Below are 26329 nucleotides of genomic sequence, written 5' to 3'. Positions count from 1 at the left end.
TCACCAGAACAAAAGTTTAGGCTTTCTCCCTCTGTGCCTCCCTGCAAAGAATCAGAACAACAACAAAACCACTTGGCAGCTGGGATGTCTCAGCTGGTGCCAAATCTCAGCTTGCTCCTGTTACCAAGAGTGTCACACTACTACAAAGGCAGCATCCCGCCACTATAAAAACAGCATCCCCACCATCCTGCCATGGTATAAACAGCATCCTGCTACAGTGTAAACATCTCCTCACTTACCAGTACCATTTCAAACACAACATCCACTACTGCAGGGCAGCTCAGCATTACAACAACCCTCTTCTCTCTCTTTCTTTGAGTGGTAAGTTCAAATAAGTGTTACTGAACTAAACAAGAAACAAACAGGCCTGCTAGGCATCCTTTCCTTTCATCTACTTATGACTTCTTTTATCTTCCTGCTGTCTATCAATATCTTCAAAGCACAAAGAGGCCAGGTGGATACTTGATGTGTCTCCATTGACTTCCGTGGCGTTACAACAGAGATTAATCTGGTTCATTGTGTCAAAAATTGTTAACAGAGACATTGGTAATGTCAAAATTCAAGGCTTAATGTTTCTTTTTCATCTGTAGGGTAAGTCTTTCCGAGGTCATTCTGATCTCCCTGCATGGGTCCTGCCATGCAGATTGGTGAGGATTATTGCTCCCAAAGTGCCACTTTGGTCACCGCCTCCTCCTCCCATTAGTAGAACCAGTGTTATTCACCTTCAGCTTGGCTCTGGCTTGTGTATTCCATCACAGTGTTCAGCAGAGGGGTATGTTTAAAGGAATTTAAGTCTAAGGCTACATCTACATTACAGCTGGGATCCACGCTGTGAGATCAATCCACCAGCAGTCGATTTAGTGGGTCTTGTGAAGACCCGCCAAATCGACAGCAGATTGCTTTCCAGTTTACCTCTGTACTCTACCCCCAACGAGAAGAGTAAGGTAAGTTGATGGAAGAGTTTCTCCCATCGAATCCCCATGGTGTAGACCCCGCAGTAACTCAACCTAAGGTACATCGACTCCAGCTACGTTATTCACATAGTTGGAGTTGCATAGCGCAGGTCCACTTACCGCAGTAGTGTTCTTGCAGAGTTTTTGCGCTATCAGTTTCAATGGTGATAGTGAACCGGTGAAAGAAAAGTGCTGGTTTGTGTACTCACTTACTTCCACAGGCATCAGAGTATGTTTACATTTGCAGCACTTCCATGCCACTGAGGACAGCTATCCCACAGTGCAGCTCTCTCCATTTTGACGATAGGTCTTGTGGGAAGAAGGGTGATTGTGGGGCATCCTGGGTCCCTGCACAGCCTCCTCTCCCCAAACACTGATCAGCTCCAGTAGCTCAGCATTGCTCCAGGGGCAGGGGATCATTTGCTCTGTGAAGCAGGCATTGTCACCTGGCCAGGTGACAAGTGAGCACTTGCCAAGAAAACAGAAAGGGAAGTTTCAAAGTTCCCAGGGCTTTACAGGGGAGGGGTGGAGGTCTGTTTATCTGGCATCAGAGCATCAGAGCTGCTGGCCAGAGTGGTCACCTAGGCACTGTGGGATATCTTACGGATGCTAAAAGCTCTATAAACAGGAAGAACGTGTGTTCACTTGCACATCACCGCAAAAGCCATCACCGGTAAGAGCTATACGCCTCTCATGGAGGTGGTTTTCTTTTTACGGTGAAACTTCTGAGTTTCACTGCAAAAAGTCATTGGCAAGTGTAGACACTCCCACAGTTTTTGTGCAAAAAAGGGACTTTTTCCACTTTAAATTGCAAGTGTAGACATGCCCTAACAGACAGTGACAGGAGACTCTCCCGTTGAAAGAGAAGGGAATGATTAGAGCTGTGCGGCGGATGGAAGTTCTGTTCCATGAAGGCTCACGTGACTACTGACATTTGGCTTTATTCTCAATCTGAGCGAAAACCAAAAAATTCAAAATTCTCCACAAAGGAATATTTTAAAAATGTGTATATATAAACTCTGTTTCAGGTTGATTGAAATGTTTTCTTTCAGTTCTGACTTCTTGTATTTTGCAGCAGAAAACATAACAAAAATTTAAACATTCAAAATAAAAAGTCATTTCAAAATGGAAATGTTTTGTTCTGAACATGTCAAATGGGACACTTCAACACTGACTGAATGTTTTCCCCCACTCTTCTTCCAAAACAAAATTTAAAAATTGACCCATTTCTCAAAGCATTTTGATTTCAACTGAACTGCATATTCCAGCAGAAAATGGTGCTGTTGATGTGTCTCCAACCAGCTCTAGTAATGATAACGATTTTGGACCAATGGAAAGGCTTTGGATCAAGTTCTTAACACACATACCACAAGAACCTCGTTAAAGGAGATGAGTGAGGAAAATGGAACCTTCAGCAAATGCTTTCCTTTTGTCAGTCATTTTCCTGTACCAAATACTGGCTAATCTAACTTGTGCACCAAAGGGTCATTCTTAAACAGGAGGAGCATGGTGAATGCGCACTAGGCTAAGGGCAATCTGAATTTGCTGTCAACTCTGGAAAATGTTGTTGTGGATAACTCAGTGAAGATGTTTACGCAACGTGCAGTAGTGGTCAAAGAAACACAGTTGATGGTAGGCTATATTAAGAAAGGGATGGAAAATATTTTAATTTCATTATATAAATTGACCATGTCTTTGGAGTACTGCATTGTATTTAGGCCACTTCATTAGCAAAAATTGTGGAGGTCCAGAAAAAAAGTACCCAAATGATTAGAGAGACATGTTAGTTCCCATACAGGGAGAGACTAAACAGACTAGCACTTTTCAGTTTGGAATGAAGAAAAAAAGTAGATATGGCGGAGGCATTAGTGTGGGAAATCCTTACAGCCACTGGATATTATGGAGACAAAAGGTTTCAAATAAGGATTTATAATTAGTGAACATGGAAAACAGGATAAAAATTAAAAGGGCTATCAATGAAGTTTAGAAGTTAGACTAATCATCAGCTGGGGTCAGGTACATTACTGCACTATTGGTTTCATTTATGGGGCTTTTACTCTTTCCTCCGAAGTATCCAGCATTGGTTATTGTAAGGACACTCAACCATGTGGGTCTATTGTTGCATGTTGTTAAGCATGAAAGAAATGCAACCCAAATTTCTTTAATAGACAAAACTTAGAATGGGAATGAGGCTTTGTGTCTCATCTGTCAGCTGCAGGCTTCCACTGGCAAAGTGGAGGCTGTTACAGGCCTTTTTTCAGCTCAGTCCATTTGTACATTTGATTATGATTTTGTGACTAAAGATTATAGAAAATTCATAGGTCATTTTATTTTTTTCCTGGAGTCTGATAGCTCAAGCCTTCAAAGGGACCAAAATACCTACTTATTCAGCTTCTAGTTGTGCACTGGAAGGGACCCAAAATGATACCTTTGTTGGTTTTTACTTTGTTTTTGATTCTGCATACTATAACAGCAGTCTGTGCTGCTGCCCAAGGCCGGATGGCTCACCTCAGCATGTAACTTTTCTATACTCTGATTGGTCGGATTTTTTTTCAATTCCATTGTGTTTACAATTTTTTCTGATGTTAATAGACTGACAAGAATGGGCATTCGGTTTGTCTTCCTGGGTGCTAAAGCTGTGAGACTGTCACCTGACTTTCCCTTGTTGTTCACCCAACATTACATAGGAACATATATATACCTGTACCCCGATATAACACTGTCCTCGGGAGCCAAAAAGTCTTACCGCCTTATAGGTGAAACCGTGTTATATCGAACTTGCTTTGATCTGCCGGAGCGCGCAGCCCCGCCCCACCGGAGTGCTGCTTTACCGCGTTATAGCCAAATTCATGTTATATTGGGTCGCATTATATCAGGGTAGAGGTGTATTACCCTGCTGTTAGGAATTGCTCTTTTCTTGGAAGGTGTAAGGGGCCCTGGCATTCTTTATTACTCTGTGGCTGGTATGGCTCCTGCAACCGGGTTGTCATTTTGGGCACTGCTGCTGATTCCTGCAGTAGCTGCCATTACCTGCCATACTAAAAGCTAGGTGCTGAAAGGTGCTGGGCACCCTCAAATCCTGTTGAGTTCAATGGGATTTGTGAGTACTCAGCGTCTCTCAGGATCAGGTGTTAAAGAGATAATAAAGGTGTTGCTCTGGCTGTTGTGCTACTTCGCTGCATTGTGTGATAATGACATGGCCAAGGCACTCTGATTCTAGCTTGGCTGGAGGCTATGCTTTACCCTCCTATGTTGGTACTGAATTGAGTGCCCTCTATTGTTGGCCTTTCTGGGCTTCTTTCCTTGTTTCTTCCAGCTGTACTGCATGGTGCTCAGTTATACCTGTTCTTTGCGCTCACATGTCCTCCCACCCTAAAGGGGGTGGTTTCTTTTGGATTAAGTGTGTGTGTGTGGGGGGGTGTTTTCAGAAACATCATCCAGTGGAACTGTGGTGAAACGTTTCATTGGATTCAGTGAAAGTTAAATTTTGTCCCAGTCTAATTAAAGCTGTGTTAGTCACTAATCCCGTTAGGTACAGTCTGTTGTGAAGGATGGCATAGAGCAACTTTTATCAAATGTGGCCACTGTGGCTCTTGGGCTGGGGAGTGGGGCAAAGCAGTGGCGCCTCCCTTCCCTGTTGCTCGTGGATGCACCGCCTTGATGTTTGTTGCTGTGGCAACCAGCAGGGGTTGGGCCCTGCCCCCCTCTGGAGACACCTGGGGCACAACTGGAGGAGCAGACAGCCGGGGAGTACCCCACCTTCCCAGGGGCAGTGGTGCTCAGGCTTTGGGCTTCATCCCTGGGGTGGCAGGCTCTGGCCGTGGGGCTTTTGGATCCAGCACTGGACTCCTTCCGCGTGGCTTCAGGGTCCATCCCCCGTCCATGGGGCTTCAGGCTCCGGCCCCCCACTCCCTCCCCTGACCACCCATCCAGGGCTTAGTTTGTCCCCAGGCTTGCCAGAGCTGAGTAAGTCTGCTGTGAAAAGTGATACTTGTATGTTTGTTAATATTACTTTTTTCAACAGACTTACTAGCTAGCAATAAATTAATACGATTTGGATGTGTCTATGTGCATATTTATTTGTTTTTCCTAAAGCTAATTAAGCATTTTAGGAAAAAAATGTGAAAGCAGCTACCAGCAAGAGTTGGTGGCCGCACTCTGAGGCCACCAAATAATTTGTCCTGAAAACCCCTGAGGCAGACCACTCCAGAGGCAGCATCAGGAGCCATGTGGGCTTTGCTGATGGATGTCCCCATTGCATTGAAGGGGAGAATAACTTACTACACCCATTTAAAAGGTAGAGTGTACTCTCCTCTCCTCCTCCTCCTGTGTGACTGGCCAGCTCTGGGAGACTGCTCCTAGGGAATGGTTTGGAGATAGGGTCTGACCAATTGCTTCTAAGGATGTGTGTGAGGAAGGGTGGGGAGGGCAGCCCCACTTACTAACAGCAGCAGTTAGTTCCCCAAATGCAGAGGCTGAGATTCTGAGCAATCCTTACATGGGCCATGCAGAGAGGCCTCAAATGGCCATGCAAGGGCAAGCATGCTCTACCCCTGCACTGTAAGTGAGGGTATACATAAGAGCTGACATGTCCAATTATTCCCTTACATAGGCAATGAATTACAGCATAATAAACCCCCAAGAGAAGAGATAACAGAGATGAACCAATAGAACATAGTAGCTACAGTAAGCATAGAGATCGAAGATTTCATTTCAGTCACTTCCTCCTGCTTCCTCCACCTTTCCTTAAATAGTTCAATTGTTAACCTAATACAGGCAGCAAGTCTTTCATTATTTCTGAATGTTGACTGTATAAGGAAATTAAAAGATAATCAGATCTCTCTCTGAGGAAAAAAAAAACTGGTACGCTGTATGCACATTTTTCTGAAGAACTGCAGGGCAATGCTGACAACATCAGACCAGGGTTTAGAAAAGGAAACGAACCAATAAAACTCTCTAGAGCACTATTGAAAGAATATCCTGCTAACTGCTCCTAGTAGCACAGTAATAGAAAGAATACCAGCCCAAAATTAAGATTAGGTGTTTTCATGCGATACTAGACATTAGATATGATTTGTATTACAAGACAGAAATTTCACAAGAAAATCATCTTTTAGGAATGTCCCAAGTTGGTCGGATGTAGGAAAACTGAAAGAATTTCTGGTGTGGATGCTCTAAAGCCTCCCCCTTATGTTATTAAAGAAAAACCCGGTACACAAACATGAAACAAAGATACGTCCTGATTTCAAATCCTTCTGTCTGCAGATACATGAATTCCATCTCTAAGAGCCAAATTCTGCTGTCCTCTCAAGCAGAGCTTCCATTGCCTGACAAACTTGGCCCAATGACTGCAGACATAAATACTGATTATATGAAGTAGTTCACAAGAATAACATGAAAGTGCATTTTTTAGTTTTATCTGTAACCAGTGCGTATATGGTGCCCATCACCCCCGTCTCTGGGGGGAAGACTCTATATTCTCTTCCTTGTCAGAACTTTTTAAAATGCTTGTTAAAACTAAAAATGAGTTTTGCAGCTCCCACGTATCCATTCTCCCTCCCCAAAGGGCTAATTTGTCCCTGGTGGTTTCAATGGACTGCATAGACTCTGAGAGGGGCTACTGCTCAGGGTTCGTTGGCTGCTTCCTAGCAGCTCTGCATGTCTAATGATAGGTCAGCCATGGCATTCTGAGGAGCCAGTTCCCTTCTGTGTAGTATTCCATGTTCATTCCCAGTACTGCATAGGCAATCAGGTCTGGTAATGTAAATCTAATGCCAAGGGCTTACCCACTCTTAGCATGTAAGGAAGAAGCTACACTTTTTCATAAGAATAGCCCATAGGGAGAGAAACACCTTAAGGAAAATGTTTCCTAAGTTATCCCAAAAGACGGCTCAACACAAGCCATTGGAAAAGTGATGACTGGCAGGTTCCTGCTGGTCTAGCTTTCTGTAACCCAGCTTGTTGTAGTTTAGTTACTAACTGAGCAGCTTATAATTATGCCTGAACCTGCCATAGAGTTGCACTCTGCACTCTTATCAACTTTAATGGAAGTACTGCTTTGGAAAACTGTCCGCACTGGGTCAGGTACTGAGTGGTAAACACCTTCAAGAGTTTTACCCCCTTGCTGGTATGTACTGCTTCATTTTCTAATATCAGAAGTCCTAGGACCCTGAGAACTGAGAGTTTCACCTCCATAGCACTGAGCCTGAGGAATGCTGTCCTTGAGACATGAGAAGGGCCCCAGACCTGCCCTGTTTGAAACAAAGCCTCCTATTTCAGAAATACTTCCGCCCTGCTCATTAAGCTGATTTTAGTATTTTAATAGCTTGGTTTTAAATATGATCTATTAATGGGGATCTGAATTCTTTTCAAACTCCTGGAATGCCAGTGGCATAGAGGCACCTAAACAAATATTAACAGGAACGAATCAAGGAGTAAACAAGAGAACAGAGAAAATTAAGAAATCTTGCTAACTTCATTACTTTATTATGTGATCGACTTTGGCTGAGATTTTCAAAACTGTCAAGGGGATTTGGATAGTAGTTTCCATTAATTTTAGTAGAAATTGGACATCGGGACCTCTCAGGGGCTTTGAAAAATCCCAACTTTGTCTTCAGCAAATTAACTTCTTAGTGCTTGCTCCATCACCTTTGTAAACTGTTTTCACCTAGCATTTAGGTATATATTCTTCAACTGTATTCTTGTAAATTTTCCAGGGGATGCTAATAAAGAGGAGGTCCCTCAAAGGAAGCAATGCAATGCTGTTATATGAAGCATCTGGAAGATGAAGCACCTCTATATAATATTCATTACAATCAGAAGTAGCCTTTCCTCAGGATCAGGTAAGGGCAGGCATTGGACGAGCTTGTGCATTCATCCTTACTTCGATAATACTGCCAAAACATCATTGTTACGAAGTTTTCCAAGACCAGTTGGCCAGTGTAGTTCAGAATGTACCTCTAATATAAGCATGACCTTTGCATTATTAAAACATCTCTGCAGCAATGCTTCTGATTGCTATTGTTTCCTATGACAGTGCCTGTTAGTTCTGTATAATCACTCTTTATTATTATATCTTGTGACTCTGCCTCCACTCCTCCAAATGATATTTCCTTACTATGATAATTTTAAGTATTTTAATATTCCCCAGTTTTGTTTGCTGCTTTCCCTCATGACATGTTAACACCACATCCCATAACCCTTTTTTTTCTGCTACTGTCCTCGTGGCTTGCTGTTTTGACATTTTGCTTTGCTTTAAACATTCCTTATCTGTCAACTAATTTACATCCTTGTTTCTAAGCTCTAAGTCACCTGGACATGTAATCACAGGCATCTGACAAGCAGCGCAGACACGATCAACCATGACCACATTTTTTCAAAAAGCATTTGCTGTTTTTTTTTCTCACACACATTTCTGTCCAAATGAGGAAAAAACAGCAATAATAAACAGCTCTAGGCGACCCCTCCAGCACCAGCTTAGTTTCCTAAAGATAGTAGCCCATATGGAGGCAAGTGAAAGGTAGCTAATGTGGATAATGATAAAATAGCAGGTGCATTTCTTTGGTGCTTTGTGGTTGTGGAATTAATATCTTGGCCATTCTTAGCAGGCTTCACTCGCTGAGCCTGCGGGGAATAACTCTTCCACATGAGCTACTCCACAGGGGATCTTGGGTGGTACTAGGGGTGATATACAGTGGTATGTGATTTTCAGCCCTATTCATGCAGTCGATGAGTATTTCACAACCTTTGGTGACACCAGATGCTTCATGGTCCCACCTCCACAGTTTATCTCCAGCAGTAACAGCAACCTGACATGGGTCCATGCCCAACACAACTCTGAGAATGGCTGCATGTTTCATTATGATGGAAAATAGCTTTTCATGCTTCTTACTATTAAACCTAAAAATCCTATTTTGACACTTCACATTGCCATGACCCACAATCTAAACAGTACACGCTTAGGCACAAGGGAAAATATTTATTTCAGCATCTTGTGCTGACTGGGATTTGGAAACATTTCCAGCTTACCTACATCTCCCAAACACCTTCCTTTTTCAAGAGTCTTAAGTGTTTCCAAAGATCATCCTCTACTTTTGGCGGTATGGAAAATTAATGTGTTCCTCATCGAATAAAATTTGGTCAGATGCTGGCTATAGCTCAGAATGGAGATGTAAGTAGTGAAGACAGGGCTGGATGACGGAATTTCACATGTTGCAAAAATTTTTGATATAATTTTTTTTTCTCATCCTGAATTAGGATAAAAAGTTGAAATTTCAAAAATTTTGCTAATGAAAAACCAAAAATAATTTCAAATCAGTTCAAACAAATTTTTTCATTTTAATAATTTTGAAATGCTCTCTTTTGATTTTGACCACCTCCCCGCTTTTTTAACATGATTTTAGTCTAAATTCCAGTTTGAAAATGTTGGAAGGGGATGTTTCAACCATTGTTTGAACCTATTTTCCAATTTTTTTTTGAGTTGGACGTTTCATCGCTTGTTTCATGAACAGTTTTATTTTTGATGAATAGGCATTTTTGCTGAATAAATGGTTCGGAGAAAAATTTCCAACCAGCTCTACTGAGGACCATGAGTCCTGGATGTGCACAGGGAAGGAGATCTCACACTGAGCTTCTAGGGAGGAATGCCAAACCCAAGAATAGTTTTCAAAAGCACTGTTTGGCCTAATGCTGCTCCCATTGAAGATCATGCTAAAACTCCCATCGACGTCGACATGAGAAGTGTGTGGTGAGTACTGAGTGCGTTTGAAAATCACCCCCCAAAAGAGAGAGAAAAAATACCATTAATTCCTATAACCTGTAACATAAACTCACCCCTCTCTGAATTAGTTTCTTTTAATATGCAAAAATGAGACAAAGATGGCTGGTTTGGGTTTTTTATTAAATATGATCCTTCATTTTTATCTTATTGGACTAGGAATCTGAGCGGTGTGTGGTAGACATCATCCATTAATCATGCAGTATGGCTCCTGAGTCTGTTCATGAAGTGGTAATAAACTCCTGCAGACAGTAAAGAAGAGGAGCAGGTGCTTAGCATTATTTAATCTTGTCAGAGAGCAGTAAAATTTGCCAACTGTTGCTTTTGAGACTGATGAAGAGCAGAATAACTGGGGGGAAGCTACTGAAAAATGAATCTAGCAAGAGAAACCAAGAGATTTAGGAACCACACCTAAAATTTTTCTACCTGCAAAACTCCCAGAAGCTAGAACATTACATATAGATTATAAAGTGCCTTGAGATCTATTGATGATATGCACTGTAGAAAAGCTAGGTATCAATAAATTATTACATACTTTACAACCCACTTTGAGATTCCTTTGCATTCCTGGAGTAAAGATTGCCACACAGTCCTTGCAACTACACTCGCTTCTTTGAAAGAATGAGTGGGTGGGACTTTTGAACTCTGGGGCGGCACTGACAAGGGACAGAGACTTTTGGGTTGTTGGACTTTGGGGTGATTGGACAATGGATATGTACCGTTGGCTTCTGTGCATTCCTGTTTCTCCTTTTAAAAAAATACAATTAATTATTGTTTGAGATACACATGTGCATATCTGAGGACAGGCTTAGTCCTCAAATATTTGGCTTCCACGATGAGGATTATAGAATAGGATCACACTGTTCACTTTTAGTTTTGTTTTCATTGTTGTTCAAACAAAGTGGTGGTGTTTGAGAAATGTAATTCCAAATCCACAAAGGGTGAAAGCAGTTTGGAATCCAAAGCAAATTTCTATGCTAATTTTTTGTTTTATTTTCCTTCATGTAAACAGCTAGTTAATATTATCAGCCCTCTGTTTCAAGCTAGCTCATAACTGTAGGACATTAAGGGCATTTAAAAAAAAAGTATTTCTCTTATGACCGGAAACAAGAGATTATCTTCATATGGGCAGATGCCTTAATGAGCACTATTTTCAAATTATTGATGTATAGAATTTCATTTGGATTTCCCAAACATGCACCATTTCTAACAAGCGGCTCTTTTGACTTCTCCAAATAATTTTCAAGACCAGTTTTGAATCTAAACTTTTATAAAGCCATCAGACCACTAATAGGGAATTTTAGAAGCATTGTTTCAAAGCCATATGCTACATAGATCAACTATCTTTTTGCCGCCTTTTCTAAAATACCATGGCCAAGATTTTCACACGTGAATAGTGACTTTGGGTGTCCAACTTTAAAGGAGCCTGAATTTCAAAAAGTTGGTGCTCAGCACTTTCTGAAAATCAGGCTCCTTTAAGTTTTCTAAAGTTGGGCACCAAAAATCTTGAGTCACTTTCAAAAGTCTTGGCCTACTGTTATGCATCATACTAAGACAATTTGCATCATAACTAGTACACTATTAATACGGTTCAAATAAGAAGAAGAATGGGTGGGGATTAAGTTGCTGGGTCAGTTATTGGTTAATTAAGAATTATAATTGTGTTTAAAACTTGAATTTACTATATATTCAGTACAGCAAAATAATTGGCATATGTCAGGGATCGGCAACCTTTCAGAAGTGGTGTGCCAAGTCTTCATTTATTCACTCTAATTTAAGGTTTCGCGTGCCAGTAATACATTTTAACGTTTTTAGGTCTCTTTCTATAAGTATAATATATAACTAAACTATTGTTGTGTGTAAAGTAAATAAGGTTTTTAAAATGTTTAAGAAGCTTCATTTAAAATTAAATTAAAATGCAGAGCCCCCCAGACTGGTGGCCAGGACTTGGGCAGTGTGAGTGTCACTGAAAATCAGCTTGTGTGCCACCTTCGGCACGTGTGCCATAGGTTGCCTACCCCGGCATATGTTAACATATCTGCCCACTGCCACATTTTTCTTAGTATCGTGTAGTGTCACATGAGTAGTTTAGATGAGGCCAAAATACTCACTGGTGAAAGAATGATCCTCTTTATTCACCCAGCTAGAGAACACAACAATACAGGGAGACATGGCCAGCTGCAGAGACCAGTCCAGTAAAAAGCACAGCCATGATCAAGACCAGTTTAGACAAACATGGGGATTCCTGTGAAAACAATTGTTTGGGGCTCCTAGATTCAGTTAGTGACCTCTCCTCTCCATCTGTCACAAACTCCTGTGCCATGTAAATTTCTGGGGACTGAGCCCTGCAGTGGGTGAGGGAGAGAACACGCAATGCATTCTGAACTGGTGCATGTGTTTGTGGAGACAGTTAAGGAAATAGTGTCTGGAGGATGGGTGAAGAGCTGACTCCTCTTAAACTGATCCTGGTGGCAGGAGATAAGTTAGAATGCAGCTTTTAAACCCAAGCTGACTAGCTGTATGGCTGGTGTTATCCCTTAAGCCAATCAAAAAGTCAGACACTACAATGTGCTGCGTGTTTTCTTTAGACGTGATTACTGCCATGTGTTGTTGCTCACATGAGACTTGGACACTAGCTTGGAGGTGCTTGTATGGGACATGAACTCTAATAGTGGGGGTACTGATAGTACTTGCATATTCCATTGCATAGGATACAGCCAAGGTGTTTAGTGATGTGTTTAGATATATTTTAGGTTCATAAAGGGCAAAAAAGTTGGTAGACCTGGAAGGTGCATTTCTACAGATGGCTAAGCAGAGCGAATTCAGGAAAGCAAGGAAACGGCAGGTGCTACCACTCCCTAGAGATGTCTACTGTGAACTTGTGCTGATTGCTTAGCGAATTCAACTGTGCTCCGGGCCCAGAAAAGGAAGTTTGACTGAGGTATTGCAGCTGCTTTGTGTCTGGCTTTTCTGAGATTTCATACCAATTCTCTGTATACTTGACTTCTTGCTCTGTGTGTATACATTTTCTGTACCACCAACTTGCTCTTGAGTCAGGATGTCAAAGCAGATGGTTCTTTCTTTTCCAAAATGCTGCAATACTCTGGTGTGCAGCCATTAGTAAATTACAGGGTAAGGATCTCCCGTTGATTCCCCCATTCCTTGTATTAGCAAGTGCATGGGAAACACCATTGGAAGCCGGTGCAATTTAACATCTACTGTAACTTATTTTTTTCTTTTAACATTTGAAATGTTTTTGAATAATTTTTTCTCTGCCTCAGCTGAATAATAAAGACAGTTTTTTTAACACAGAGCAGCATACTGCAGCAAGATCTAGTCATCTACTGTTAACACCTCTCCTTCACCTAGTATCAGCTGAGCTTACAAAATACATATCCTAGTCTGAAGTCCATGTCCACATTAGGTCTTAAGTGAAAATGGGCTTACTCTCATCCCGGTGCCCCTTTTGTACATAAGATGAAACCTCCCTATTCCTAAAATGGAATGAGAAGTGGAATAACAGGAGTATGACATGTATGACAGAACTATGGGGAGGAGGCTTACATGATATCTACCAACTCTACACCTGCCTAAGGCTCTGATCCTGCAGTGATCTGATCCTCTGATCCTCCTGGGGATGCCAACTGTCCATGAAGACTCTGACTGCTCTCAGGATCAAACATTACATTTGTGCTATTTGTCCTTTCCTTTAGTGAGCACTAGGGACCTTGAACCTCAGTTAATTAGCTAGACCTGCGGAAAGTCAATGCAAAATGCTACCAAATGTTTTCCATTCACTCATTCAAACCAATGGTCACGTTTTACACCAACTCTTGCATTCACTTTGCACAAGTGTAAATAATTACGCAAGGGGCAGTACAATAGAGAATCAGGCCCTGTATCTTTAAAAAGACACAGTGCCGGATCTTCAATTATGCAAAGGCCTCTTTACATGGATCTGGCAGTGTGAAGAGATCTGAGAAAAATGAAGAATTCAGGCCAAAGAAGACCTATTTACACAGGTGTAAATGAGAATGCAAGACAGTGGAGAATCAGGCCCCAAAAATCAACTTAACATAGAAACATATCTTCAACATTTGAATTCAAGTCATAAATGAAATACATAATATTTACTAGTTCTCAGAGTAAAATCAATGTTCTCTTTAATTACTTAATTGTTTTTCCCCTTTCCCTCCTGCTCTGCCAGACAGAACTAGTTTCAGAACTGCATTTTCAAGTGGTCTTATATTTATTGGATGCTCATGATGAATCAAAAAGCACATCAGTAGAACACCCAGGCTGCTCGTAAAACGAATGCTGTTTTGGTGGGATTGCATCCATGACACATTTGTGGTTAGCTTTAATTTGCAAAAGAAATTGAGATTGCAAATTCATTACCAGAGGCACTACCATTCCGCTTTGAAAACCTTTAGAACATTTTTTTTTAAAAATCTTTTTTTGAAAAATGATTTTTTTCCCTGGAAAATTAATCCGAGTGCAGTGAAAATATATTTCCAGATCACTTCATCCTTTGTGGAATATTTTCCTTTTTAATAAATTAAATCTCAAATTCAAAGTCATGTTAATAGGACCGATCTCCAAATGCTGTAGGCATTATCCATGCACTGCAGCTTTTGACAGTGTTTTCTCTTAATCTACTCTTCTTTCTACTGCTGTATCCACATCTCTGCCATTGAAGTCAGTGGGACTGCTTGTACAATGATCACACATGTGAATAAGAAGGGCTGAAGAACTGGGTTGTAAACTTACTGAAAACCAAATAGGAACTTCATTGAAGATAGAGGAATATATCCCAGTCTTCTCACTCATTGCATGATCATGTAATTTGTTGTGGAAACCCCCTTTGCCCTTATTGGTTAATCGCAGTCTAGAATCTCAGCTTTCATTAAAACATTATTTTGAAGATAACCTTGAAAATGTAACCAGAGTGTAAGCCAATGCAGTGTTGTTTTCTTGAATCTGCAGACAGCCTGAATTGCTAGCTCTGAGAGATGGGAACCCATCTTAAACCCAATGTGATGTTATCTATTTCATTGATGGTAAATCATTTTAGCAAAAACATCCAGTTGATGCACCCAAAGCCCAATACTTCCCTACGCATCTTCCCCCCTGACAACTTTTATGATGCATTTACTAAATGCAATACAAAAATCCATGTGTGATGGGGCACCTGCCCCACACTGGGCTCTAAGGGGTTAATAGAGCCCTAGGGAGGCTGGGCAGAAGGTAGCCAATCGAAGAAGGGCTGAGGGGAGCAGCCAATCAGAGCCCGGCAGGCCCCTATAAGAACAGCTGCATGGCAGAGCAGCTTCAGTCACTCCCTGGAGCTCCAGGAGGGAGGAGGACTAGCTTGCCTTGCAGACTGAAGGCAGCTAGCACCCTGGACAGAGCAGTGCTGCAGGCAGAGACCTGGGGAGCTAAAGGCAGCAGGGATCTGCAAGCTGAGGCCCTGAGGCAAGAGCAAAGAGGGTGCTGGGTCCGCAGGGAAGTTGCCCAGGGAAATCTACTGAGGAGTTAGAGGGGGTGCAGTAAGCAGCGGCCTTCTACAGGGTCCCTGGGGACCTGAAGTAGAGGGTGGACCCAGGTCCCCCCAACTTGCCACTGGAGAAGAGGCTAGACAGTAGACTGCAGTCACCACTGAGAGAAGTAGCTGGACAGGGATTGCAGAGGCGTCCCTGGAAGTGGGGGAGCACAGTGTGTGGCATGGTCAAAGTGTTCAGTCACTGAAGAAGATAATGCGGTCCTTGGAGGGACATGTGTCCAGGAGCAGAAGAGGTGATGGGCAGAGCACCACTGGAGGGGACACACTGGCTACCAAAGCTAATTCCCATATTGGCCACAAGAAGGCACCAAAGTGGTGAGTGAACCCAGTTAGAACATTATATGTTAAACAATGAAAATGTGGAGGCAGTGTGAAAACCATTAGCTTGCTTTTCAAAATAATACTGGGACTATTGTACTGATTGTATTATTAATTTTTCCTATCTAGTTAATTATAAAGCTTAATCCACAGTCTTTGCTTCAGGATTTTGGTCCAGCTTCATGGAGTCCACATGGAATTGCTAATACTACTGTTTCTAACCACAGGATAATCCTTCCTCCTGCACTAGTTTATCATGTTTGTTTAGGGAGATGTTGACAAAAAAAGGTATTTAAAAATAAATATTGACTGAATTCACAGTAGCTCAGCAAAGCTTGGCTGTACAGTTAAAAGGAACACAATTAGTGTTGTGAATTAAGCTGTATAGAAAGCATTTTCTTATCAGTGCTAGCCTTCTCCCTTTGACTAGCTGGGAATGATAACTTGGTGGAATTATTGTTTTTGAATAATCCCTTCTGATCAGCAGTATCTTGCCACCACCACATGTCATGAAGATTGACGGGTGAGATAAGGATGACAGGCAGTGAGTCCTGCCCTTAACTGGAGGTGTTCAAAGACAGTCCCATTTTAACAGGAAGGCCTACCCCCCTCAATGCCATCAGAAGTCCCACCTTAACTGGCAATGATGATGTCATAGGAAATGGTGTTATGCTCTAAAATTTTGCCTTCTGGGGAGTGCCTTAACCCCTTTTGATCCCTGATTGCCAATAGGAAGGCGTGCCTTACCCAAGGAGGGTGTCAATAGGATTTAGCATATGGCCCAAATCCCTTCTTCAGTATCTAATAAGTAGTGTCATTTCTATGACTTCCTCATTTCCAGTTAAGGTGGTGATGGAGGGGGGGGGTGAGGAGATTTCCAATGGCACTGACAGGACAGGACTTCTCTCATATCAATCTTATCTCATCGACCAATCTTTGATATTTTCTAGGGTCAAGATCCTATTTTAGTCTCATTCACATTGTAACTTAATTACATTAATATATCTTAACTGGTGGGCATATTTGTTCAGATTTTTACTTTTGTATTGCCTGTTTCCTATGATCAGTTTATAATACAGATCAGCTTGGTCAGTCATTTCTAAAGACTTGTATTGAGGGAATCTGTCCAATATGTCTTTGATTTACTAAAACTACATGCATAGTTTTTTTTCATGGTGTGCCGTATTGGAATGCAGTTTCTAATAGTATTGACAACCTTAGATTGAAATAGAGCTAAAAGGCTAAAGGCATGGGCTGCTCTGATAAATCTCAAAATTCATATGTGCAGGTGTGACTAATCTGTTTTTGTTTCATGTTCCTCTAATGAAAGTCCCTGAACATTTGAATATGAGCTCCTATCTTGCATTAAGAATATTTTCCAACTTAACTCACATATTAGTAACTAACTGACCATTGTTTGGCACCCAGGAATATAAATTGTGTGCATGGAATATACAGATCTGAGATCTTCCAGATTTACTCTCTTGCAGCCTTCTCTTGTGGGATTTTACTCAGAAGGGAGCAATCCAGCCCTGAGTAATGAATATCTTACTTATCGGCAGGACTTCTCATTTCGAAGGATCCCAAAGTGGCTTACAACCTACTTCCAATATATATAGGAATCACTTTATCCACTGCAGCAAGGCAGCCAAACCTGGGGGTGAAATGAAACAACTATTTAACAGTATAAAGCAACCCTATGCAGAGGCCACTCAAGGCAATCTGCTGCCCCATGCAAAACTTCACTGTGCTACCTCCTCCTCACACTTCCCTCAGTGCCACAGACTGTCTACAGGGCTCTGAACTGCAGAGCACTCTAATGCATAGCATTCTCAATGCTCCATGTAGATCTTGCTGGTGCAAACTAAAGGGTACCTATTGTTCATTAACACAGTCCTGTGGACTACATCAGTGTGAACTAGGTACTTCTTAGCAGGGCCGGCTCCAGGCACCACCTTAACAAGCAGATGCTTGGGGCGGCCAAGGGAGAAGGGCGGCACTTGTGGCAATTCGGGATTGGCAGGTCCCTCACTCCCTCTAGGAGCGAAGGACCTGCCGCTGAACTGCCGCCACCAATTGTGGCTTTTTTTGCTTGGGGCAGCAGAAATGCTGGAGCCGGCCCTGCTTCTTAGTTCACACCAGCAGGGACTACATGGAGCAGTTAGCGTGATCTGCAATTCATACCCCCTAGTCCCATTTGCAGAGCCATGTAGACGACAATACATTTTGTAGGTTGAGCATTTTAACAAAATCGCTTCTCCCAGAAGTCTGCCACCTTAGGCAGCTGCTGCTCTAACAGCTGCCTCATATGCCTATAGCTAGAGAAGCTCCTGACCACATGAGATTTTAGGGCAAGAACTGAAACACAGTCACAGCTTCAGGGAATATATAGGTAGACAGCATGTAATTACCTAAACTGGAATTTGGCCAGAATGCTGGAGCTTAACATTCTTCCTCTGGTGAAAAGAGCAATGGAAAGGAAAACACACTGACCATAATTGGTCAGGTTCTTAGCCATTGCAGTATGTGAATGACACCTCCCACAGCAGCGTTCCCAAAACACAATGCTGGGTATTGGCTCAGTACTGGCTCAGAAGGAAGCATTCCACACCACCTTTAGACATTTTCCATGTTATGGTGCGAAGGCTGAGAAACAAGCAAGACATGCTCAGCCATGAAATGTAAGCCTTCTGGGTGATTTAAAGAGGGACAATGTCAGAGTATGGATGAGATTTGCAAAGCTCAGCCCCCATTGAAATTAATGGGAATTGGGATTTCAAATCCCTCAGGAGGTTTTGAAAATAGCCTATCAATCCAAAATGTATGTTAGACAGGACATGGGTCTAGCTGGGATCTCCTAGATGGGACCTCTAGTCCATGGGACTACATGGGGTCACCCAGTCCAGTCCCCTGCTATCCACATTCGTAAATTTAGCAAGTTACATCTTAAAACTAGTTAAGTTTGCCCTTGTTACTTCAATTGAGAGATTCTTGCACAGCCTCACTCCTCAGATGGTTAGAAACCTTCTAATTTCCAACCTAAATTTACCCGGTTTACCCCTCTTTGTTCTTGTGCCAATTTATCCTTTAGTTTCCATAGCTCTTCTCCCTCCCTGGCACTTACCCTCTGATGTAATTTACAATGTTTTCAGATAAAAGATATCAGAAAAGCAAATATTAAAAGGCTGTCAGGGTATTAAAGAAAAACAGTGAAAACCATATTATTTGTCTTTGTATGCTCCCTGGCAGCATTTGCAGCCTCAACATTGCAGCACTGCAGTAGTGCAGGAGAACCTGACAAGGAAACACAAAATGCTAACAAAGAGCAAAAATGGTGCTAACTACACCAAGAGGTTTTGTTTTAATAAGCAAAGGAGTTAAGGAAATTTGATAACACACTTGTTGTTTTTACCCAACATTTGTCTTGAAACTAGAACATGGGAATTTCCAGCCTGAATCAGACCCACAGTTCATCTAGTCCAATATCTCACCTCTGAAAGTGGCCAGTACGAGATGCTTCAGAGAAAGGTGCAAGAACCCTGTAATAGGCAGATGTGAGTGTGACAATATACCTCTGTGTTCATGCTGTGCACATTATTGTAATAATCTTTGTACAAAGTATGCCTTGCAAAGTATCATTTGAAAACTCATAATTTGCTGGTCAGTAATCAAGTACGTGTGGCAACATTGAATGTGAAGTTATAAGATTCCCCTGTATGGTGGTGTTAACACATGTTCCAAACCCCACAGTGCTGCCCAAATAAAAGTTGGCATACATAGAACATAAGAACGGCCATACTGTGTCAGATCAATAGTCCATCTAAGCCAGTATCCTGTCTTGTGACAGTGGCCAATGCCAGGTGCTTCAGAGGGAATGAACAGATAATCAAGTGATCCATCCCCGGTCACCCATTCCCAGCTTCTGGCAAACAGGTCTGTCCTAAACAAAGGTGTGTGCTTGCCTTAATTTGCATTTAAGCAGTAATCTGAGACATTAAGCAGGAAGGGAGGACAAAGGAAGTTCAAACAGGTGGAAAAAACCCCCAGGGAATATCCTTCCACATAGAATCTTTGGCTTCTGTTTCTCACCTGGAAATGTTTTTCCAAGAAAGGGACTGATAGTATAAAAATGAGGGACAAACACCCCAAAGCACCCCTCTCTATCTCTGCCCATCACATTAACTGTGCCTGAAGAGACAAAGGAAGCAGACAATGAACTCTGGGGGAGGGGCCCTGGTCTAAAGAGTTTGGTCAGTAAGACTGCTGAAAACATGTGGTGAGAACTTTGCTGTGAATATAATATCATTTGTTAAATCGGGCACCAGTAAACATTTACTTTTTATTTTTCTTGTAACCATTTCTGACTTTTATGCCTCATTACTTGTAGTGACTTCAAATCTCTTTAGATAAAACAAGTTTATTAACTATAATCAATGTGTTCAAGTTGAAGTGTCTGGCTAACTCAATTTGGGGTAACAAGTTGTGTTCATATTATTCTATTCAAGGAATAACAGACTTAATATATTTGTACTTTCTGTGAGAGGGCTGGGCAGTGCAGGACATACGTTTCTGGGGGAAAATCTAGGATTGGGAGTGAGTTGGGGTCACACTGAGGTAATTTTAAGGCTGGTAAGAGCCATGGTGTGGCTGGCTGGCTGCAGCACACACACAGACATGCTGGAGGCTGTCTGTGAACAGAAAGGCATTGTAAAGGGCACCCCAGGCTCACAGGGCAGGGGTGACACAGCTACTCATTAGTCTGGATTGTACCCTGGTGTCCCAGTGAGATAATCTGCCTCCCAGTGAGATAATCTGCCTCCCAAGAAGGACTCGTTTTATTGCCTAATATTAAAGGTTGGTGGAAACCCTGAATTCTGAGGTGTTTTTTTTATATACCTTCAAAAACTTGTTTTCATATTAACTGTTACAGTTCTGTATATTCTCATCATACACAAAAATGTCCAATCCCTCTTTGAATCTCACTAAATTCTTGTGGCAATGAGCTCCATAGTCTAGCTAGGCACTGAGTGAAAAAGTCTTTCCTTTTATCAGTTTTTAATACTCCTTTCAGTTTTGTTGAATGTCCTGTTCTTGTTGACCCAAGGGATTAACCAAAATTCAGGGTCCTGTGGGTTGTTTCCATTAGAAGGAGAAAATGATGGAGTCAAGACTCTGAAGTATTGTTCATTTACAAAATATGTACATGAAGTTGTGTTTTCCTGAACACAATGGGAATCAAACAATAGAAACTAGTTCCTTTGTTTGCAATTCCAAGCCTTTTTTTCAGCCAGAACTCTATCCAAAAAGTTTTTTTTCCCCAGGGCCACACCTCCTAGTACTTGTTCTGGCAGTCACCTAGACTTTCTGGTCCTTCCAAGTCTGTTTCTGAGAGGTTTTTCACTGTACAAACAGCTCCACCACTAAATGCCCTAGCCACCATATTTGCTATATCAATCCCCAGAGAAACTGTGTGGACCACATGGATCAGTTTCTAAAACCTTGCCATGTACCTATTGTTTGGGTGGTGGTCCTATTGTTTCAAGTATGTAGTTCCAACAAGAAGCTCAATTGCTTTTTACACCTACCCTGAATCAAAGGCAACAGTTACACCTACTAGTTATAATGGGCTTTAAGCCAACCCAGAGCATTCCCCTCCCCCACCCCAGCAGTGATGTTTGTGTTCTTGATGTTGGAAATCCAGAGGCAGAAGACCTGACATGGAACATGGTCACACATCAGGCATATACTGATTATTGGTATGGAAAGCTACAAAATATTTAGGGCTCAGTTGCATAGGGCAGATTGCACTCATATTCAGAGGTGTACTTTTCTCAGACTGAGTGAAATTCATTCCTTCTCCAAAGGGCAGAACAAAGCTTGTACATCACTTACATCCCATTTAAACCAGTTTGAGAGCTTACATGAGATTTAAGTGTGCTAGCAATCTGTGCAAGGGTAAATGTCACACTGTGGGAATATGGGACTCTTACAGATGCTAATGGGTATGCACTAAGTTCATATAGACTCAAATATACTCATATAGATTCAAAACAACAAGATATAACTGGATTTTCTTCAATTAAATAGTATAAGAAACTTGGTCAATTGAGGAAGTCGATTTTTCAGCACATCTCCCATTAGCGCAATCCAATAACACCCAAGAGTACAGTGATCAATGAACCAAAAACAACTTCTCCCAGGATTTTTTTCAAGCTATCAGAAACTGAAATAATCAGTTACAAAGCTGACATTTTGAAAAAGGGAAATAGGAGAATTTGCAATACAGTTGAATGAAGTACAGTATATGGGGTTGAGGGAATGTGCTACCCCTTTAATGGACTGACTGGTGCTTACAATCTAGACAGCCTGACGTAATCAAGGGTAATTAACCCCTGCCCTGCCCTAGAGCTATTTAAATAGGAACAAGCAGTTGCCCAAGAGAGGGGACTAGTAGCCATGCAGACTGCAAGGGGGTGGTGAGCTCTCACATGCTAGGAGACAGTGTTATTAACTCTCATGATTTTGTCATGAGTCTCATGATGATTATTGTTTTCCTTAAAGCCCCAACTCCTGGGGTCAAGTGGATATGTGATACTTTTTCTTCAGGAATGAAGGCTGAAATCAAGTTTTAGCCCTTGTGGCTGTGGAGAAAGCTTCAAAATGTGACCCCAACACACCCTACAGGCTCAAAAAGTAGAAGGGAAATAAAAAGAACACCAAATCTATTATTTGTAGATAATCTCATCATTTTAAAGCCAGTCTCATGATTTTTGAACACTTGGGGTTGGCAATGCTGAGGCAATCAGAATCTTTTATTTCAGGACTCTCTAAGTTTGGAAGCTCTGAACCAGGATCCTGAGGTAAGGACCTTATGAACTGTGTGACAAATGCACCTTCTCTGAGACCTTGTTAAAAGGACTGCTATTCGTTTGTTTTGATTTCCCTTCACTGAGATCCTTCAAAGTGAACTTACTGATATCCCAGTGGGGCATGGGGGTGTGGGGGAAAGCCATGGTGGGGACACACCGATAGTGCCACTACTGGGCTGCAAGGAGTGGGGGTGGGAACGGAACATGCCTTTCACAATGAGTCAAATGAAATCCAGGGGTAAGTTCACTTCTATCAATGAAGGTACACTCTGTGGAGCAGATTGCGGCCCATCCTGTGTGTCTAGGAAGCAGAGTAAAGCATAAGGTGCCCCCCTTTACTCTTTTTTGTACTGACTATCCATAATGTGAATAGCCGTATGGAGGAGGAATGGCTTTTGGGGAGCTGCTACAACCATTCCTGTGCATGTAGACAGGGACTGCAGGTGAAGGAGTGGGGAATGGGTGGACCCTTGTTTCTGTGCCAGCCAGTACATCTATCTGGGGGCTTTATACTGCTGCCTGTCACTGTGGCATCTGAGTGCCTTCCTTGTGACATCTGTGTAGTTATGCTGGGGGATGTATGTCCTACTATGCACTCTTCTGGAAGAGTGCACTAAACTCTTCCACAAAGCCACAGTTGACCCCCCCCAGATGAATTTGGCCCTGGATTTACATAATGATTGTAAATGGTAATATTTACTTTTGACTATAATCTCTTTATCCAATTCTTATGGACTGATTTTTCCCTATCCACAAAGGTCTGTTTTTGTGGTAAGCACATCTGGATGGTTTGCATCAGAGTGGAGTTGGGAAAGATCGTCTGCTTTGAGAACTTATTTTGATGACAGACAGGAAATAGACAGACTGCTAATTTTGGCTTTGCCATCACCCTCGTAGCCAGTGCGCTTGACAGAATGGTCCTCTTGCTGCTTCCTCGGCCATGCAAATCTCTTAATAGTCCCTGGATACTCTCTAGTGACCATTGTTTTAAATTCTGATCTCATGATGATGATATTCTTGGATCTCCTCTTGTCTCTGCTATAGTTAGAGTTGCTTGTACATTTCTGTATGCAGTAATTTCTCTTTCCCTTCCACATGTTGTTAAAGTCAAATAGGGGAGAGCCAAGACTGTTGTGAGTTATTTTTTAAAATGTGACTCTAGCCAACTCTCTTCTTCTGGGATGTGAAAATGTAATGAAACATTATAAATACATTTTTATGCTATAGAAAGGCAAGAAGAGCTATTGTGATGATCATTAGATTATTTGTTATAGTCTATTAAGGCCAAATGCTAGTTCCAGTAGCATCCATCATTGTTGGGCTCCAATGCAATTATCATTAGGGACCTGTTCCAAAGCCCACTGAAGTTGGTGGGTAGCTTTCTATTGACTTCAGTGGGATTTGATCAGGCTCCAAATTTTTAATCTTTTAAAATCAAACCTGGGTTCCAGTAGCGTCCACCAAGGCTAGGTTTCACAGCCACAGGTGCTCCTAATGAGGATCTTGCCGGGGTAACTTAGGGCTGCAGTAATCCTCAAAACCTGGTTCAAAGGGGGAGGGGGGTTATGCAGGTGTCCTCAGAATTAGCTCTCACTGTCCTGTTCCCATACTTGTATGCACTGTCCCTTAGAAATTCAGCCTATGGTGTAGAGTGGGGGAAAAGAGGTCAAATAATATAAAGTTCTGCTGAGATGAAGCTGGTCAGTCACCATATCATGATTTCTGCTTTAAGAATCCTCTGACCAAAGTCTAATTTCAGTTCAATCGCTATTCAGTTACTGAGCCAGTAATGTACTGCAACCACCTTTGGCACCAATTGAATGAGGATAGGGGCCACTGGGTATTTTTCCAGCTTTTGCATTTTGTGCTTGAATAAAATAAGGCCTAAGAAACACCACATTAATTTAGAACTTCTCAATATTTCCAAGTCAATAACCAAGTTTATCTGATGTAAAGATTTCTTTACAGTGTGACTGTGTTACTGTGCTTCAGAAGGGGAAAGACAATAGCTACAAGGGTGACCCATATTCATGCTGTTTTTAATCACAAGATAATTAAAACAAATTACTTATTATAGTGCCTTTCATCCCAAGGGTTCCAAAAGCTCTTTACAAAAAGTTGGTCAAATGTTGCTCTTAATTATATCCATACAATCATGTTCAAATCTGTGTCCTTTCTTCAGTCACTGAAATGCAGCCACCTCTGGGGAGGAACACAGCAGTTGCTTATCGGAACAGAATAAACTATGCAACAAGGTAGGGCAGCAGGTGATGGAAAAATGCCAAATCCAGTGGAAATGACTGGGGATATTTAGAGAGGTGGAATACTATCACCCACATTGGGCAGGAGGACATGAGAGAGCACCCCCATGCTTGGGAAAAGAATTGCCATTGGATTTTGAATGAATGCAGGTGGTCAGGATCTTATGACTCAGCTAGCGCACCTCCCCTCAGCCTGGGGTGGGGTTCAGGATCATCTGTTGAATTATTAGCACCACATAGTGTAACACCTGTGTTTTCATAGCTTCTGTCCTAGTGTTGACCAGGTTTAAGTCTGTTGAGCTTCTGAGATGTGTTGAGGTATAGTTCAAATTGTTGTGGCTTCAAGCCTTGACACTCAACTATGTTATTGGAAACCATGGCTAGTTATTGCTAGAAATACGGCCACAGAGGCCTGATCCAAATACTCAGTTGTTTATGGAAGCATGATTCTCATCTGATTGTCAAACGTGTTTAATATGAAAAATGAAGCTAGGAGATAGTTTTCTGTTTCCAGCAGGCTATTTTGTGTCAAACTGCATGCTGCCATTATTTGCACAGTTCACATTTAGAGTGATCAAAGCAACGATCTGTTTCCTCTATCATGTTGTCTCCTGTAGCTTGTAGTGTAGTGCTTAACAGTATTAAAAGTGGTGTGAATACAATGAGCTCAAGAGTTTTGATAGCTGCCAACACAAGTACCAGTTTGCTTTGTATTTAACAAAACAACTGACTTTTTTTCCTCTAGGCCTACAGCTAACAGCTTCCAGATTAAACCAATTTTCAGCTTCCTCAATGGAACTGTCACAGATCTTGAGAATATCAACAGTGTTGGTGCAAAGAGCATTCTAACATATTTCCCTCTGTGTATTGCTTAGTGCCCAGGAACATTTTACATTAAATGCACATTACTGCATACTCAGTTTAGATGAACAGAGAGTGGAAAATAAATACCTGGAGAGTGATAACTGAGTCTCATCCATATCCAAATCGCCCTTGTCCCACAGGGAAAAGGTTAGACACCACTTCGGCATCATCCAGGGACAGGAGTGGGTGAGATCAGTGCTGCTCCCTCTGGGGACAGTGCAAAAAATTTCATGCAACCTCCTGTCATGTTAGCTTTTCCATGCCTCCAACCCCACCCTGTGCAATCCATCCTAACTCTCCTGCTTATATGAAGATTCTGGAAGCAGCAACCAGATGGGGAGTTCCTGGCAATGCAGTTCCAATAGAGCTGCTCTACTAAGGGGCTGGAGTAGGGAACCAGTGCAAAGGTCCTGTGAAAGCTATGGTTTCTGGGATTGAACCATTAGTTCTTCTGCATGAGGATGAACCCTGCTGCATTCCTACATCATTCAGGAAAGCTCAGCAAGGAGATAAAAACTCAGTTTTTCTCCCCCATAACTCTTGGGTGTTTCAATGGGTGAAGACTATCTTCTCCCTGGATGATTGTTGTGAGCTCTGTTTTTGTGGTGTAAAGCAAGATATGTATTTCTTGTTTTGCTGCAATATAATTTCTTTCAAGGTCTCTAAGAAAGTTTTCATTATCTGCCAGAGGAAGGGAGAGGATTTGAATAGGTGTCTCCCACACT

General features: G+C 41.9%; 1 long non-coding RNA gene across 1 annotated transcript; it reads left to right on the top strand.

Moving 5' to 3' along the window:
* Positions 1–235: 235 nt before the first annotated feature.
* Positions 236–9561, top strand: LOC117880259. Its single transcript, XR_004646503.1, has 3 exons — positions 236–321; positions 7670–7795; positions 9483–9561. It is a non-coding gene; the product is annotated as an uncharacterized LOC117880259 (long non-coding RNA).
* The last annotated feature ends 16768 nt before the right edge of the window (positions 9562–26329 follow it).

This window comes from Trachemys scripta, chromosome 7, assembly GCF_013100865.1.
Source record: "Trachemys scripta elegans isolate TJP31775 chromosome 7, CAS_Tse_1.0, whole genome shotgun sequence".
Classification (NCBI taxonomy): domain Eukaryota; kingdom Metazoa; phylum Chordata; order Testudines; family Emydidae; genus Trachemys; species Trachemys scripta.
The sequence above is the reverse complement of the archived record's forward strand: the minus strand, read 5'-3'. Positions and strand labels throughout refer to the sequence as shown.